The sequence below is a fragment of the Cnephaeus nilssonii genome, assembly GCF_951640355.1.
Source record: "Cnephaeus nilssonii genome assembly, chromosome: 4".
NCBI lineage: Eukaryota > Metazoa > Chordata > Mammalia > Chiroptera > Vespertilionidae > Cnephaeus > Cnephaeus nilssonii.
Window position 1 is genome coordinate 4,634,340 of NC_137075.1, and position 17,240 is coordinate 4,651,579.

A 17,240-nucleotide genomic window follows, 5' to 3' on the forward strand; every position below is an offset into this window, starting at 1 on the left:
TCAGCACCATGTTGAAGTTCCCAGTGATCTACCGCTCCTATGTGTCTCTCCACAGCCTTGGTTTCAGGTATGTGGGACCAATCTGCCCACTTTGTTTGTCTGCCTGCTTTCAGTTGTATTTACACAAGCCTCTATTTCTGACATGGGTTCTAGTTCATGGTGTTGCTGTATTAGTTTCTGGGGCGCTAGGAGGGGCTAGCTCTTCTGGAGAAATATGGCTGTATAGGGTTGGAGGGACTGGACTGTCCCAGAGCTGGATTCCTGGTCACCTCTCCCTGCTTTGCTTCCCAGTCTCCACCAAACCACCTCCTACCTGAACTGCAGCCTCAGTGAGTGTTTGTAATCGAAAGATCCTATGTACTGGGGTTAGTGAGTAAAAGCAAGGAAAATATAAAGACAGAGCAACCATGCCACTGCTCATTTCTCTCCCTCCTGCACTGCATGGCCAGTGCAGAACTTCAGGTTGCATGTCTGGGTGCAGCCTCCCATGGCTGTGTTCTTAGATCTAGAGTCCCCCTCTGCCAGCAGCCCTGTGGACTCCCTTCCACAGTCGAGTGTTACACATGTCCCCAAGGGACGTGGACTTGGTGCAGCGCAGTTTCCTTCTGACCCTCTCATCCTGGTGGTCGCATGTTTCTCTCTCCAGCCCAGATCTCTGATCCTACCGTTCTCCAGGCATTCTCTGTCTTTTCTGGCTGTGGATTGTCTCACCAGCAGTGTTTAATTCACTAATTCCAGGTGGATGTTATTCGATTTAGTTGTTTCTTCTATCTGCTCTGTGAGAAGACACAGGACATGCCTGCCTATTTGGCGTCATTTTCTCTCCTGCCCCAGGCAAACTTTTTAGGAGCCCATGGCTGGGGGGCGGGGGGGGGGGGCTGGAGTCTCAGTGTTCGTGGGTTCACAGTTGAGGCAGCAGGTCCCTGGCCAGTGTGGCTGTAGGGTCCCCGGTGGTGTCTGAGGGCTCCCTGGGTGGAGGTGAGGCTGGGATCCCAGTCACAGCAGCTATCCCCTTCAAGATGGCACAGCCTCTGAAGAGATTGCAGCAGTAGCAGAGGCTGCCAAGCTAGGGGAGCCTGGTCCACCAGCCCCCAAAAGTCGTGTGGAATATATCTGTCCCTCACTCACACACACAAACATTCCCTACACTCCCCTTTCACTGCTTCACTCACTCACACTCTCTCCCTCACTGCCGTCCTATTGGCCACCATCTTTGATTCTACCAAGATCGGCAATATTTTCTTAAGAACAAAAGCAATGAAGTTCCCAAGTTTCCAAGACAGAAAGTGTTACCGGGGACATTTCTGGGAGAGGACAGCACCTGATCTGTATATAAGCAACCTTGAAGTCAAAGATGTGTTCTAACAAAGTCAAACTTTCATGGCACAATCCAGTTTGGATATGGCCTCCAAGACACTAGGAACAACTGTACTTCAGCCGAAACCGGTTTGGCTCAGTGGATAGAGCGTCGGCCTGCAGACTGAAAGGTCGCAGGTTCGATTCCAGTCAAGGGCATGTACCTTGGTTGCGGGCACATCCCCAGTAGGGGTTGTGCAAGAGGCAGCTGATCGATGTTTCTCTATCATCGATGTTTCTAACTCTCTATCCCTCTCTCTTCCTCTCTGTAAAAAATCAATAAAATATATTTTAAAAAACCCCACAAAACTGTACTTCAGAGAAAGTTAACATGTACTGAGCATTATTAAATTGAATGCCTTTCTCAGAATCAAAGCATCATCAAATCCAAAAAAGAAGTCACTCTGATGTTAATAGAAGATTCACCATGCTCAGATCCCATACCTAAGAAAGCACAGCTCAGCAAGAAAAAGTTGGAAAACCAGCTGTGATACAGAGGTAGATTTTAAACATGTTCTTAACTTCAGTTTTTCTTTTTCTTTTTTTCTAGAAAAATGGAGCTGGAGCTGCTGACGACATTCATTTATCCCTGACTATGTGTCCAAGTTCCAAGATAAGTACCTTATTGCATCATCTACTTTATTGTTTATTATTTTTTAAAAATATATATTTTTATAGATTTCAGAGAGAAAGTGAGAGAGAGAGAGAGAAAGAGAGAGAGAGAGAGAGAGAGAGAGAGAGAGAGAGAGAGAGAGACATCAATGATGAGAATCATAGATCAGCTGCCTCCTGCATGCCCCCTACTGGGGATCAAGCTCACAACCCAGGCATGTGCCCTGACCAGGAATCAAACTGTCACCTCCTGGTTCATAGGTTGACACTCAACCACTGAGCCACATCAGCTGGGCACATCATCTACTTTAATAGTCACCACAGCTTCATGAGATTCCCAGTCAGGTATTATAGTGTTTGCTCCATAAAACTTTCTAAACAGACTGTTGCAACCAGGATGTCTAATTATTGTATTATGCCCACCTCCTTCATGAGGGTATTCACATCATCACCCCTGCCCTTAAAGCTATTCCCACTCTCTCAGCCACCTAAGACCTTCTCTTTACTCATTGCCTCATTTTGACATAAAAGCTTCTGCTAGTAATGATACATAAAGATAAAAAATGCTTTAAAAAAAGAAAAATTGTTGGTGTAACTGATGAGGAACTTATCTGATTAAATTTGGCTCAGCCTTTGAAAGGAAGAAAAAGGGACATGAAAAGAAAAAAGGGGTAGACTTCCAGCCAAGATGGTGGTGTAGGTAAACATGGCATTCACCTCCTCCCATAACCACATCATTATTGCAACTAAACTACAGAACAACCATCCTTCAAAATCACCTGACATCAAGCTGAATGGAAGTCCTACAACTAGAGAATTAAAGAAGAAACCATATTGAGACTGGTAGGAGGGGCAGAGGCTCAGAATAGGCTTGTCTGACACCCATGTGTGGTAGGTAAAAATCAGAAGGGATACCTTGGCTATGGTGGTTCCCCCTGTGGAGCAAGGAGTCTCAGTTCCACACCAGGCCTCCAAGCCCAGGGTTCCAGGCCCAGGAAGAGAAGTCCCCACAACTTCAGGCTATAAAAGCCAGTTGGAATGGAGGATTAGAGAGACCGAGGCATCTAAAGTCCTAGGCAGTCTTCTTAAAGGGCCAGCCCATGGACTTACTTGGATTCATTTCCTCTGAGCTCCAGCATAGGGACAGTAACTTAAAAGGCACCAGAGACATATGGGAGGAACGGAACTGTTTGACATTAGGGCAAGAGCTAAAGAAACAGCTTTCTCCCAGACAGAAGTGCTTGCAAAAGCAATTGTTCCTTTGATGAGCCCTCCCCCCACAGAGCTGACAGGCAGGCACTATATCTAAATCTCCATCAATCTGGCTCACACTGTTTGCCCCACCATGGTGATTCCCAGAGACCTTACCCCACCTAACTTTAGGGCCCACCCAAGCTGTTTCCAGTGGCCTGTCTTGGCTCATGCTTTGATTTTCCTCAACTCTATCAAATAAGCAGCATCTGGCCTCAGTGTGCTCTATAATTCTAGTTAAGTGGCCCAGACCTGGCACTAGCAGCAGCCAGCCTTGGTTCACAGCTTGGCCTTGCTTGGGCACCTTCAAGCCCAGTACATGAAGCAGCCATCTGCATATTGCTTTGTGGTTTATGTCTGGTGGCCCTGGGCAGAACACAGGCAGTGGCTGCACTTCCTGGGAGTCCCCAGAGCCAGTACCCAGTGGATAACTTTAGTCAATAGAAGAGCAAAAAGGAGCACCACCACCCAACCATCTCCATAAATGACACACTCAAGGGTGGACTCAGAGGGTACCAGAACCCTGCTGAAGTAAGTCGTGCTCTGTGCAGTGGGTCTCTGCACAACTGATCCTTCAGGGTGGTTGGAGGTCCGTGGTCAGTCATCAGCCAGTCCTTTCAGCTGATCATCCTGATATCTACCATTGACATGCCAATAGCAACCAAGACTCAACTACAACAGGAGGTTATACAGCCCACATGGGGGGCACACCTTGAGTGCCCAGCTGGGGTGGTTGGGGAGGCTGTGCCATTAGACCCTATAGTATGCCTACTAAATTAGGCCATGCTACCAAGTCTGAGAGACATAGAAGCTCTACCTAATAAATAGAAACAAACCCAGGGAGGTGCCAAAATAAGGAGACAAAGAAGCATGGCCCAAATGAAACAACAGAACAAAACTCCAGAAAAAGATGTAAACAAAATAGAGATAAGCAATCTACTAGACGCAGAGTTCAAGACAATGGTTATAAGGATGCTCGAGGTACTTAGTGAGGACTTCAACAGCATAAAAAGAACAAGTTATAAATGAAGGCTACACTAATTGAAATAAAGAATAATTTACAGGGATTCAACAGTAGAGCAGATAAAGCTGAGAATCAAACCAAATATTTGGAATATGAAGAAGCATATAATCAGAAGAGCAAAAGGAATTAAAAAAATATGAAGATAGTCTAAGGAGCCTCTAAGACAACTTCAAGTGTACCAACATTTGAATCATGGGGGTGCCAGAAGGAGAAGAGAGAGAGAGAGAGAGAGAGAGAGAGAGAGAGAGAGAGAAAGAGAAAGAGAGAGATTGAAAACCTATTTGAAGAAATAATGACAGAAAATTTCCCCTACCTGATGAAAGAAATAGACTTAAAAGTCCAGGAAGCATAGAGGGTCCCAAACAAAATGAATCCAAAGAGGCCCACACCAAGATGCATCATAATCAAAATGTCAAAGGTTAAAGACAATCTTAAAAGCAGCAAGAGAAAAGCAGTTAGTTGCTGGGAGCCAATTCCAGCATGTCAGCAGGGCTGAATCATCTGGAGATGGCTGAGGGCATTTCCCCAAACCTGAAAAGGATGCATAAAATGATTGCTTGCTGCCGACAGCTAAGGGCATCTCAATCTACATGTTATTGCTTCCTACTGGCCAAACAACTGAACAGCTGAAGGCAATTTTCCCCAATCTGACAATGGATTGTGTATATGAAACCCTACCCTTTGATGTGTATCTCTACCTTGCCTTAGGACAATTTGTGTTAATAAAAAGCAAGGGGTCCTGAGACAAGAGAGAACTTAGTTCCTTTAGCTAAGTCTTCTCTGGCTCCCCATAATGCCTTTCAAAATTATGTTTCCTCTCTGGACTCTTGATTAATTTATGCACAGCACCTTCTCCAGATTCCTGAACCCTTCTAGATGCTGGATCAATACCACCGGCATTGATTGGCACCTGAAATATGGAAAATTTGGAGGAGAAGTATTTGCTTGAATGGATAAAACTGCACCAGTGATGGTGGTAAGATTAACAGTGAGTAAAGCCCATGTCAGCTTCGGAAGCCCAAAGATCCATAAGTGCGTGGGTGATACTTTTTGTTTAAGTCTGATTATAATGGGGAAGAATTTGATTAAAAGGCAAAATTATAAAGAAATTGGAATTTTAAAAGGTACTTTTTAAAATCAGGATGAAAAAAAAGTGCTGTGGTCATCTTTAATGTGGTTTCTTGTTCAAATCATAAAATACCTAATTTGTTTTGAGGTTTGAAAATCTATAATTTCTAAAAAGCTGCTGGATCCTCAGCTTCTGATCTCAAAAGCAGCTGGAGAGGGCAGAGCTATCAGCTCTCCCACAAAAAGACTACTTAATGCTTTGTTTAGAAATTACCAGAGAATGCGTTGGGATAAACAAATTTTGGCGAAAATCACCTTAAGTGCTAGTCATTACTTTGGAAAGCAAAATAGAAAAAAAAATTAAAAATCTGTCTTTTTATATTAAAGTATGCCTTTAATTGGGAAAAGGAACGCGGCCAAACCACTTAGTGAATCTTCCCCCAAAGCAAGCAGGAGGTGGGGGAAGTGGCGATCCTGTATGGACGCCCCCTCCGAGAGAAAGCTATTTTAAAAGGTCTCATGTTTCAACAATGCTTTTTTCTGGCTAGTGACTTAAAAGTTTTACAAAATTTAGAAATGTCTGGGATTTCTGTGCATATGTAAAGAGAAGCTAGCTTAAAACAAATGCGCACAACTGTCCAATTTTTGGACTTTAGATAGGTTTTGAGCTAAACTCAACTCTCTTTGTGATGGTACAGAATAAAATCCCAAAGACTGTTTTTTTCCTCAAAAAGATGGTGGATTTGACCCAGGGAAAAAATACAGGCTAGGTTCTAAGCAACAAGATTGGTATTTCCATAATAAAGAGTAGTTTTAAAAATGCTAATGAACCACGTTCAAAAGTTAACATTAAAGCCACCAAGGAAATCAGTAAATTGTCTCTGTTACAAAAATTTGCCAGAGAAAATGCCTTAAAATAATTATAATTTGATTCAAATCTCATAAAAATTGTTGAAACATAAATAAATGATATATTAATTATAAAGGCCCAATAGCCCGGGGGGGGTGGGGGGGGAAGCTAGCTGCACCTCTTTAATGGAGGAAGGGGCTAGTCATCCTTCCCCCAGCAGAACAAGCAGGTAGGCCAAAGTTTCCTGCTGGCAGCAAGTCTCTTAGGAAAGAATGGCTAATTTACATCTAAATAGACCTAGCTAGGCCAAAACCTGTTTTGCCAGCCTCAAACGTGGTTTTCCAGAGCCGCTGGAAACTTAAAATTTTAAAGTTTACTAAATAAAATGATAAAAACTTATACCTAAATATTTTGAAATGACAAAATACTAAAATATTAATCTGAGTATGCTTCGTATGAAATCTAGAGGACAGAATTGAAGCTATTAATTGATTACATCTTGTATTTTTGAAATTTATTCTTAAAAATATAAACGTGTTACTAATCAAGAAATGCTAAATATTTGACTTGCCTACTCTAAAAGTTCAAGGTTCAAATTAAATTGGGAAAAAATTATATAATTGTGGTAATTAAATGTCTGAATATAGAAATTTATTTTTGAGGAAATAATTTTTGTATTTTCTCTGAAATAATTAGGAATTAAAAATATGTTGCTTATTGGTCTTGTTAACGAAAAAAAACCATTGAAACCTGTAAAGAATTTTAGTGAGTTTATTTGAGCCAAACTGTCGACATATGCCGGGAAGCAGAACCTCAACGAATTGAGATTATGCTCCGAAGAATGGTGGGTTACATCTGTATTTATACATTGCCATCAAAGGAGGGACATAGGTGGGCTACATGAAATTCATTGGATAAAGTCAAACGGTGGGAAACCCCTGGGATTGGACAAAAAGTAAAATGATGGACACATACTTAGGTGGGTACAGGAACAATTAACAGGATAATGAAGGAATTTGAGGCATCTGTCCTGGCGCCTACCACATTTGGTTGTGCCCCAGGGGCTCCAGCAAAAGAAGGAAGTTACAAGTTACCCAGACATCTCACAGATATGTTATCTTAGAGGCAAAAAGGCAAATGGGCTCAGGAAAGAAGATCTAAGTTGATCTTTGTCAGGGAAGGTATCAGCTTAGGAATGACTGCCCACTATAACCTGTTTGTAGTTAAATATTTAATTTTCAAACCATCCTTTGTGATTATTCCAGGTCTCTGAGTTTGCAAGACTGCCACGCAGGCCTCCCCTGAGCTTGTCAGGTTAGCATGTGGCTCCTTTCGTCCACAGTCTAATTAAAAAAGAGGATTAATTCTGTGATCCCAAACAAATTTTTAAATATAAAAACCAGTTTACATTTAATTGATATCCTTTAAGATAATTATAAAAGGTATATAATCTTTAAATCATATATATATATGGAAACCTAATTTATTAAGTAATTTAAATAGGTATCTTTTGAAATTTAACTTGGAAAATATATTTGATGGTCTTTCCAAGTTAAATTTCAAGGCTATAACCAAGGGATGATTTTTGGAAAACTCCAAGGGCCCGGAGTGATTCAAAGAATTTGTTCTCTCTTCTTAAAGGAAATATTTTAAATTTAGCTTATTTAATATACTTGAAACCACATGGAAAGCTTAATCAAATAAAAATTAATAAATACATTTTATTTATATACATATTGAAATATGGTAGCAACTATACTTAGGTAAAAAATGCTGTTTAAATTTTAACCCTGCTATTCTGGCTTCTGCACTCACTTACTTGCTTAAACAATAGGGTAGTTACCTCAGCTCCAGATTGAGACCTGGAGACTCACAAAGGTAATTTTCCTGTGCCTGTGGACCAGAACCACAGAAGATTGATTCCCACTGACTCAGTGGCTCCAGGAGTTGACTACCTTTAGAGATTATTAACCCTGCTCAGTCCTACTTTTGTACAATCTGCTTTCGCAAGATAGATCCACATTCCAATGTATTTAGAATTGAGAACAAAGGGAAATTCTTGTGGTTTAGATCTTTAAAAGGACTGCCTACACCTAGGATGGCGTGGTCGTGAGAGTGGCCACCTGCGTGTGGTGCCCTCGCAGCCGTCCTGGCCAGTTTCAATAAATCCTTGCCTGCTTTTTTAATAAATTAGCAGCCTCCGGTGGTCTTATTTTTTGACTCCAGGTTTCGACCCCACAACACATATATCTTAAATGTTATGAAGGTCTTGGCCTCTAAGAAGGGCAAAATAAAGTAGCAAAATATTTCTTAAAGCCAAATTTTTCAGTAGTGGAATTTTAAAACTAAATTTAAAAGACAAAAAGCCTCTAGCCACCTGCATTTTAAATAGGCTGGGGGTGGAGGCAGCATTTGTGCCTTGTGAATCAGACATATAAGTTTACTAAGTTTGCTTGCTTTGCTTTTTTAAATAAAGATACCTATTTAAATTACTTAATAAATTAGCTTTTTAAAATGTAATCAAGGTCTCATATAAATTAAGTTATATGAAAAGCCAATATTTTTATAAGCAATTTGAATCCTACTAAAGTCTTCTAAGAAAGTTACTGAGACCTCCCATAACCCCTCTGTATATGCAAATAAGCCTAAAGGGATACTCTTTAAAAATATAATTCTAAGCTTAATGAAAAGGAGAAATTTTAAAATTTTGAAATCTCTTCCACTAATATTTACAGGGTAAACTAAAGATTGTTGTTAAAGTACTAATCTGACAATAAACATTAGTCACCATAAATGTAAGGAAAGTTGTTTAATGTGACTACATGGCCTGGCAATATTGGTAAGTATCCAAAAAGTAACTATGTTTGTTACATTTGTTGCTTGGTGTAGAAAAAAGAAAGAAAAGTGTCTTTTAAGAGGAACTCTAAATGTGGCATGTAAATTATTCTGGACGAAAATAAAGAGAAGTTTGCTTCAAATGTCTGGAAAACTATAAAAGTATATATATTTGGCCTCAAAAAGAAAAGTAAGTAATTTATATTTTTGCCTTTCTAAACAAAGCTTATGTAAAGTTACTCAAAGACTATTAGCAAAAATTTAATTAATGTCATTTACTGTTCACAACCTAGGACAAGTAAAGTTAAAAAATAAACCTTATTTCAGACCAATTTAAATTGGCTAATTGAAATAATTGAATATTCAAGAAAACTTAATTGTACTGGGCAGGAAGCTGTTCCTGAAGTATTAACTAAATTTTTTACTAATGGTTAATCTCTTGGTAAAAACTGCTTAACATGCAATGAATCCAGAGCAGTCATATTTCTGTACAGAAAAATTAAAATTCATCAAGACTGCACTGTAGGAGAAACCAAGATGGTGGCATAGGTAAACACCTAAACTGCTGCCTCGCACAACAATTTCAAAACTACAACTAAAAGACAAAACGGACATAATCCAGAACCACAGGAAGGCTGGCTGAGTGGAAATTCTACAACTAGAAGGAAAGAGAAAAGCACACTGAGACTAAGAGGAGCTACAGAAGGCAGGGGTACTGAGCTGCGCACACAAGGAGAGGGCTGGCAACTGAGTACGCGGCTGGCTTTCTCAACCAGGAGAGAGACAAAATTTCCCGACAGCTCTGAACTCCAGTTCTGGGCAAGACTCTGGGGACCCAGACTCATTCGGGGAGAAACTAGACTGTCAGGAAAGAGAAAAGCACACTGAGACTCAGAGGAACTGCAGAAGGCAGAGGTACCAAGGCGCGTGCGCGCGGAGAGGGCTGGCAACTGAGTACGTGGCTGGCTTTCTCAATAGGGAGGGAGACAAAAGCTCCCGACTGCTCTGAACTCCAGTTCCGGGCGAGACTCTGGGGGCCCAGACTCATTCAAGGAGAAACTGGACTGTCTGGCAGCGGGTGAAACTCAAGGGCGGCTTTCTCTCAGAGGTGCTTGCAGTGATTACCACGGGACACTGAGACCCAGGGGCCTTTTAGGGCAGGGCTGATGGAAAGCCATTGCTGTCTGCTCCGCCCTGAGACTCTGCCCCATCCAAGCTGAGCACAGAGGCTTTTGCAAGTCTTGTCTCATAAGGGTGTCTCCAGCACAGAAGTTTTCCCATCATAGACACAGCTGATCCTCACAGCGAATTGGCCTGGAGGTCAATTCCCTCCACTGATACCAACAACAATCAAGGCTTAACTACAACAAGACTGTGCACACAGCCCACAAAGGGCTGCACCAAGAGTGTCCACCTCAAGTAACTGGGGAGGCTGAGCCACTGGGCCCTATACGACACCTAGCACACAAACCACTCTATCAACTCAGGGAAACAGCCAAAATGTGGAGACAAAGAAACAGGTCACAAATGAAAGAAATGGAGGGAAGCAAATGACTGGATATAGAGTTCAAAACCACGGTTAGAAGGTTTTTCAAGAATTTTCTAGAAAAGGCTGATAAATTTGGCGAGAACCTCGAGGATATGAAAAAAGGACCAACTAGAAATTAAGCATACACTGACTGAAATAAAAAATAATATACAGAGATCCAACAGCAGACTAGAGGATCACAAGAATCAAGTCAAAGATTTGAAATACAAAGAAACAAAAAAACACCCAACCAGAAAAGAAAAAAGAAAAAAGAATCCAAAAATATGAAGATAGTGTAAGGAGCCTCTGGGACAACTTCAAGTGTACCAACATCCAAATTATGGAGGTGCCAGAAGAAGAAAGAGAGCAAGATACTGAAAACCTATTTGAAGAAATAATGACTGAAAACTTCCCCCACCTGGTGAAAGAAATAGACTTACAAGTCCAGGAAGCACAGAGAACCCCAAACAAAAGGAATCCAAAGAGGACCACACCAAGACACATCATAATTAAAATGCCAAGAGCAAAAGACAAAGAGAGAATATTAAAAGCAGCAAGAGAAAAACAGTTACCTAAAAGGGAGCACCCATACGATTGTCAGCTGATTTCTCAACAGAAACTATGCCGGCCAGACAGAAGTGGCAAGAAATATTCAAAGTGATGAATAGCAAGAACCTACAACCAAGATTACTCTACCCAGCAAAGATATCATTCAGAATGCAAGGTCGGATAAAGAGCTTCACACATAAGAAAAAGCTAAAGGAGTTCATCACCGCGAAACCAGTATTATATGAAATGCTGAAAGGTATTGTTTAAGAAGAGGAAGAAAAAGAAAAAGGTAAAGATAAAAATTATGAACAACAAATACATATCTATCAACAAGTGAATTTTAAAATCAAGTGAATAAAAAATCTGATGAACAGAATAAACTGGTGAATATAATAGAATCAGGGGCATAGAAAGGGAGTGGACTGACAATTCTCGGGGGAAAAGGGGTGTGGGGGTGTGGGAAGAGACTGGACAAAAATTGTACACCTATGGATGAGGACAGTGGGGTGTGTAAGGTCAGAGGGTGGGGTAGGAACTGGGTGGAGGGAGCTATGGGGGGAAAACAGAGGAACAATTATAATAATCTGAACAATAAAGATTTATTTAAAAAAAGACTGCACTGAAGAATTTCCAAAAGCCTCCTAATCCTTTCTAATAAAAGAGTAATATGCAAATTGACCATCACTCCAACACAAGATGGCTGCCCCCATGTGGACACAAGATGGCCGCCACAAGATGGCCAGCAGGGGAGGGCAGTTGGGAGGGACCAGGCCTGCAGGGGAGGGCAGTTAGGGGCAATCAGGCTGGCAGGGGAGGGCAGTTAGGGGCAATCAGGCTGGCAGGGGAGTGGTTAGGGGGTGATCAGGCTGGCAGGCAGAAGCAGTTAGGGGCAATCAGGAAGGCAGGCAGGCGAGCAGTTGGGAGCCAGAAGTCCTGGATTGTGAGAGGGATGTCCCAGATCGGAGAGGGTGCAGGCTGGGCTGAGGGACACACACCCTTCCCCTTGTGCATGAATTTCGTGCACCGGGCCTCCAGTATTTAAATAAAAAAGGGGAGGTAGTAGAATAATCCCCTGTAAGAAAACTACATCAATCCTTAATTGCTTTAAATTTTTTCTTTGAAAATTATTTTTCACTCATAATGCTGATAGCAAGACACTCATGAAAACACACATGGTGTTAAAATAAGCCATAGGAAAATTGTTCGGGCAAAAAATGAAAGGATCCCAAGTCTAGTTTATAGAAAGGATTCCTTTATTAACCTTTGATTGAGAATATGTTTGTATATTTCCAGAAAACTCCTCCAAGCCAGTGTGAATTCCTGCAACAATGAATCCGAGAGAGGATCTGACCAGATTGTTCAAGCCACAAAATAGCAGTGGTCCCCAAACAACATGCCCAGGACAACAAGAGGAGAAACAGTCCACAAATGAAGATGGTGAAGACGCCTTGCCATGCTAGAAGTCAGCAGCTGTGCATTGCTGCAGCTTGCCCAGGACCAACCCAGAGAAGGTTGGACCTGCATTTGTCCACCATCCAGAACTAGCATATCATTGCTGGCATGTACACATAAGGAACTGTTTGACATTGAAATTGGGACTCAAACAACTGTTGGCCCAGAAAGAAACTGACTGCAGGCTGATTCCTTTAATGCCTGACAGCAATTTAAAGGGACTTGATAGAACTCTATCCTTTCCAATGAATTTAAAAATCTTAAAACGTACATTCTTGTTAAATTTATAAAATAAAAAAGGGTGAGATGCCGAAAGCCAATTCCAGCATGTTAGCAGGGCTGAATCATCTGGAGATGGCTGAGGGTATTTCCCCAAATCTGAAAAGGATGCATAAAATGATTGCTTGCTGCCGACAGCTAAGGGCATCTCAATCTACATGTTATTGCTTCCTACTGGCCAAACACTTAAACAGCCGAAGACCATTTTCCCCAATCTGACAATGGATTGTATATATGAAACCCTACACTTTGATGAGTATGTCTCTACCTTGCCTTAGGACTACTTGTGTTAATAAAAAGCAAGGGATCCTGAGACAAGAGAGAACTTAGTTCCTTTAGCTAAGTCTTCTCTGGCTCCCCATGATGCCTTCCAAAATTATGTTTCATCTCTGGACTCTTGATTAATTTATGCACAGCACCTTTTCCAGATTCCTGAACCCTTCTAGATGCTGGATCAAGACCATCGGCAGTTAGTTACCTATAAGATAGTACCCATATGACTGTCAGCTGATTTCTCAACAGAAACTTTGCAGATGAGAAGGAAGTGGCAAGAAATATTCAAAGTGATGAATAGCAGGGACCTAAAACCAAGATTACTCTACCCAGCCAAACTATCATTTAGAATTGAAGGTCAAATAAAGAGCTTCCCAGACAAGGAGAAGCTAAAGGAGTTCATCATCACCAAACCAGTATTACATGAAATGTTAAAGGGTCTTATCCTATATAATGAAGAGCTAATATGCAAATGGTCATCATGCCCTCACATCATCACACCCTCACCCTGTCACGCCTTAACTGCTTAGACACTCAACACTGGGGAGAGAGGAATGGAGACCAGCCAGGCACAAATGAGCTCACAAGAGAGGAATGGGGACCAGCCAGGCTGCGGCCCGGGAGAGGGACAAGCCACATGCCCCGCGGTCCCAGGTACCAGTGGCTGCACCTGTGCCTGTTGCTCAGGAGAGGGACAAGCTGCACACCCACGAACCTGGGCACCAGTGGCTGGGACTTTGGCCCAGGAGAGGGACAAACCACATGTCCAGGGGTCCCAGGCGCCAGTGGCTAGGGCTGTGGCCCAGGAGAGGGACAAGCTGCCTGCCCCACGGTCCTGGGTGCCAGCGGCTGTGCCTGCGCCTGCAGCCCGGGAGAGGGCCAAGCCACTCACCCTGCTATTCCGGGCACTAGCGGCTGGGACTGTGGCCCAGGAGAGGGACAAGCCACCCGTTCTGTGGTCTTGGGCACCAGCGGCTGGGGCTGCAGCCCAGGAGAGGGACAAGCCTTCCACCCTGTGGTCCCAGGCACCAGCGGCTGCACCTGGGCCTGCAGCCCAGGAGAGGGACAAGCCACATGCCCTGTGGTCCCAGGCGCCAGTGACTGCACCTGTGCCTGCAGCCTGGGAGAGGGACAAGCCGCCTGCCCCGTGGTCCCAGGTGCCTGCAGCTGCGGCCCGGGTGAAGCTGGCCCGGGTCCTGGGTGCCTGCAGCTGGCCAGAGGGAGGGAATCCTGGGTCCCAGGTGCAGGGCAAGGCAGAGGCGGTTAGGGGTGATCAGGCCAGCAGGGGAGCAGCTAGGGGCGATCAGGCTGGTAGGGGAGAAGTTAGGGGTGATTAGGCAGGCAGGCAGAGGGGTTAGGGGCGATCAGGCAGGCAGGCAGGCAGGCAGGCAAGCAGTTAGGAGCCAGTGGTCCTGGATTGCGGGAGGCAGTTGGACATCCCTGGAGGGGTCCAGGATTGGAGACGGTGCAGACCGGGCTGAGGGACCCACCCCGTGCACGAATTTTGTGCACCAGGCCTCTAGTCTATTATATAAAAAGCCTGTGGTCATCACGCCATCATGCTGTAACAACCGATCAGCAGGAGGCTGCATGTGTGGGGTGGGCGGGGCTGCATGTGTGGCGAGGCGCACGCGGGTGGGCGGGGATTTGATTCTGGAGGACTTGACTGGAGGCGTGGGTGGGTTTCTGGGTTCCACCTCCAGTGGCGGCAGCGGCAGGACTCTTTCTGGGTCCCGCCGAGTCGTGGGACTCTGGGTCCTGGGTCTCGCGCGATTTCGAGCACTGGGCCCTGAGTTTAAAAAGAAGAAAAGAAGAAAAAAATATGAACAATAAAATGGCAATAAATACATATCTATCAACAATTGAATCTACAAACAAAATGAACAAGCAGAACAGAAACAGACTCATAGATACAGGGAACTTTTTGCTGGTTGCCAGATGAGAAAGGGGTTGGGGGGGGTGGCGCAAAAATGGTAAAAGGATTAAGAAGTACAAATTGGTTGTTACAGAATAGTCATGGGGATTAAAGTACAGCATAGGGAATATAGTTAATAATATTCTAATAGCTAGGTGTGGTGCTGGATGGGTGTGGGATTTATTGGGATGATCACATATTAAGTTATGTCATGTCTGATCACTGGGGTGCACGAAAAAAAAGGAAAAAGGGGCGGGGAAAACACCTGCTTCCATTCTCCTCCTGGCCTGTCTGGGGCAAGATGTGTAGGAAGACCAGGTCTCATTTCTGGCACTTCATTCCCAGGGCCCCCTGACCTGTTGCCCAGGTTCTTTCCTAGGGTCTGGGATATATCATTCTGCCTGGCCCAGCATGGGAGACAGTGTCTTGGACTGGGTTCCTGAGAAACAGAGTTGGAAAAGGGAACCTGAGTGGTAGAGATTAATTAAATGAGTGCTTTCAAGTGATGCCCACAAGAGTGTGAGGGCAGCAGAATAGGATGGGAGGAATCAAGGCAAGGATATGGGTTGGCTGGTCTGGTCTCAACTTGATTCCAGGGAGCTCTGGAGTTAGAATATCACTAGGGTTGTCAGGAGGTAGGGGCAGGCTTTTGTTCCTGGATCTATCAGCCATTGACTGTGGATTGTAAACCCTAGGCATTTCCTGATAAGGTAGGTCTCCCCCTGGCTGAGAGTGACCTCTAGAGAAGGGGGACAGATGTATTGGCCTGATAAAAGGGGCCAGAGTGAGACCCCAACACCAACTATGGATGGCCTGGAGGGGGCCTGTTGGGGTTGGAGATTAAGTGGATGGATTCATGCTGATTAAGGAGGTAGAGCTGACAGGACTTTGTGTCTGAATGAAGATGTGATGGAGGGTGAAGTGATAAGGGGCTTCCAGGCTACTAGCAAGGTGACTGGGTGGCTGGGGGTGTTGGGCTCCAAGATGGGTACCCTGAAGGAAGGTAAACTTGGTGTGTGGAGGATGATTTCTTATCTGGACATGGTGAACATCCAAGTGGGAGTGTTAAGCAGGCAGCTAGGTACACCAGGTTGAAGCAGAGATGTGCGCCATCTGCGTAGAGATTGGAGAGGGTGTGTGGGCCATTGTGAGTGGGAAGTAGGGAGAGAAGAGGCAAAGGACAGAGCCCTGAGAACTTCCTACCATTGGGACTGGCAGAGAACAGGGAGCCCCAGGGCTACTTGAGACAGTGCACAAGAAAGGCAGGAGGAAAACCAGAGGGAGCAAGGTCCCTGGAGTCACCTCCCCGTCCTCTGTCTGTCTCAGTCATTACCTGTTACCTCCGTCAGTGCATCTTTGTGGAAGGAGGCAGCCTTGTGGAGCCTTGATAGACTGTAATTTCCTCAAGGGTAGGAATTGTGCCTGTCTTGATTAGTATTGTAACTCTAGTATCTATCCTGTCTCCTGGTATAGAGTAGGAGCTCAATACGTTTTTGCTGAAAAAATATACTGGCTAATACTCATATGGCATCTACCATGCACCAGAGCTGTATACACACTCATTTACCTCTGAAGAAGGTGCCATTATTAGCCCCATTGTACAGATGAAGACTCAGAGGCACAGAGAGGTTAAGTAGCTCACCCAAGGTCACACAGATGGTAAGTGGCAGAGCTGGGCCATGACTCCCCAGGGCCATGCTCTTAGCTCCTAGGCAAGTGAGAGAGCTTTGAGGCCAGCCTCTTTGGGACCAGAACATATGACTGTTTAAGGTACGCACATGCACATGCACACGCAGCCATGTCTGCATGCAGCACAAAGACAGCTCTGTCTGCTACAGGAAAGGACAGCACATAACCTTGGGGAGTGAGCTGTTATTGTACAGCTCTCTTGTCACATTGGACCAGCCAAAGATACTTCAGACACAAGTTATTGCTTCCTTTATAGCCCCTGAAGACAGAGGTATTGGGACTGGACTAGTAGGGAGAAGTGGAAAACTCTGGTGTAAGGCAAGATAACTTCCAGTCCAAACTCTGCCATGAAAGTGCAGCTTGGGCAAGTCCCTGAGTCTCTTTGAGCCTCAGTTTCCTCATATCCAAAATGGAACTAATTATACTTCTTTCCCAAGTTTTCTTTTCCTTTAACTGTTTTTATTGACGAGAGAGAGAGAGAGAGAGAGAGAGAGAGAGAGAGAGAGAGAGAGAGAGAGAGAAAAGAGAGAAACATCAATTGGTCGCCCCCAGCACGTGC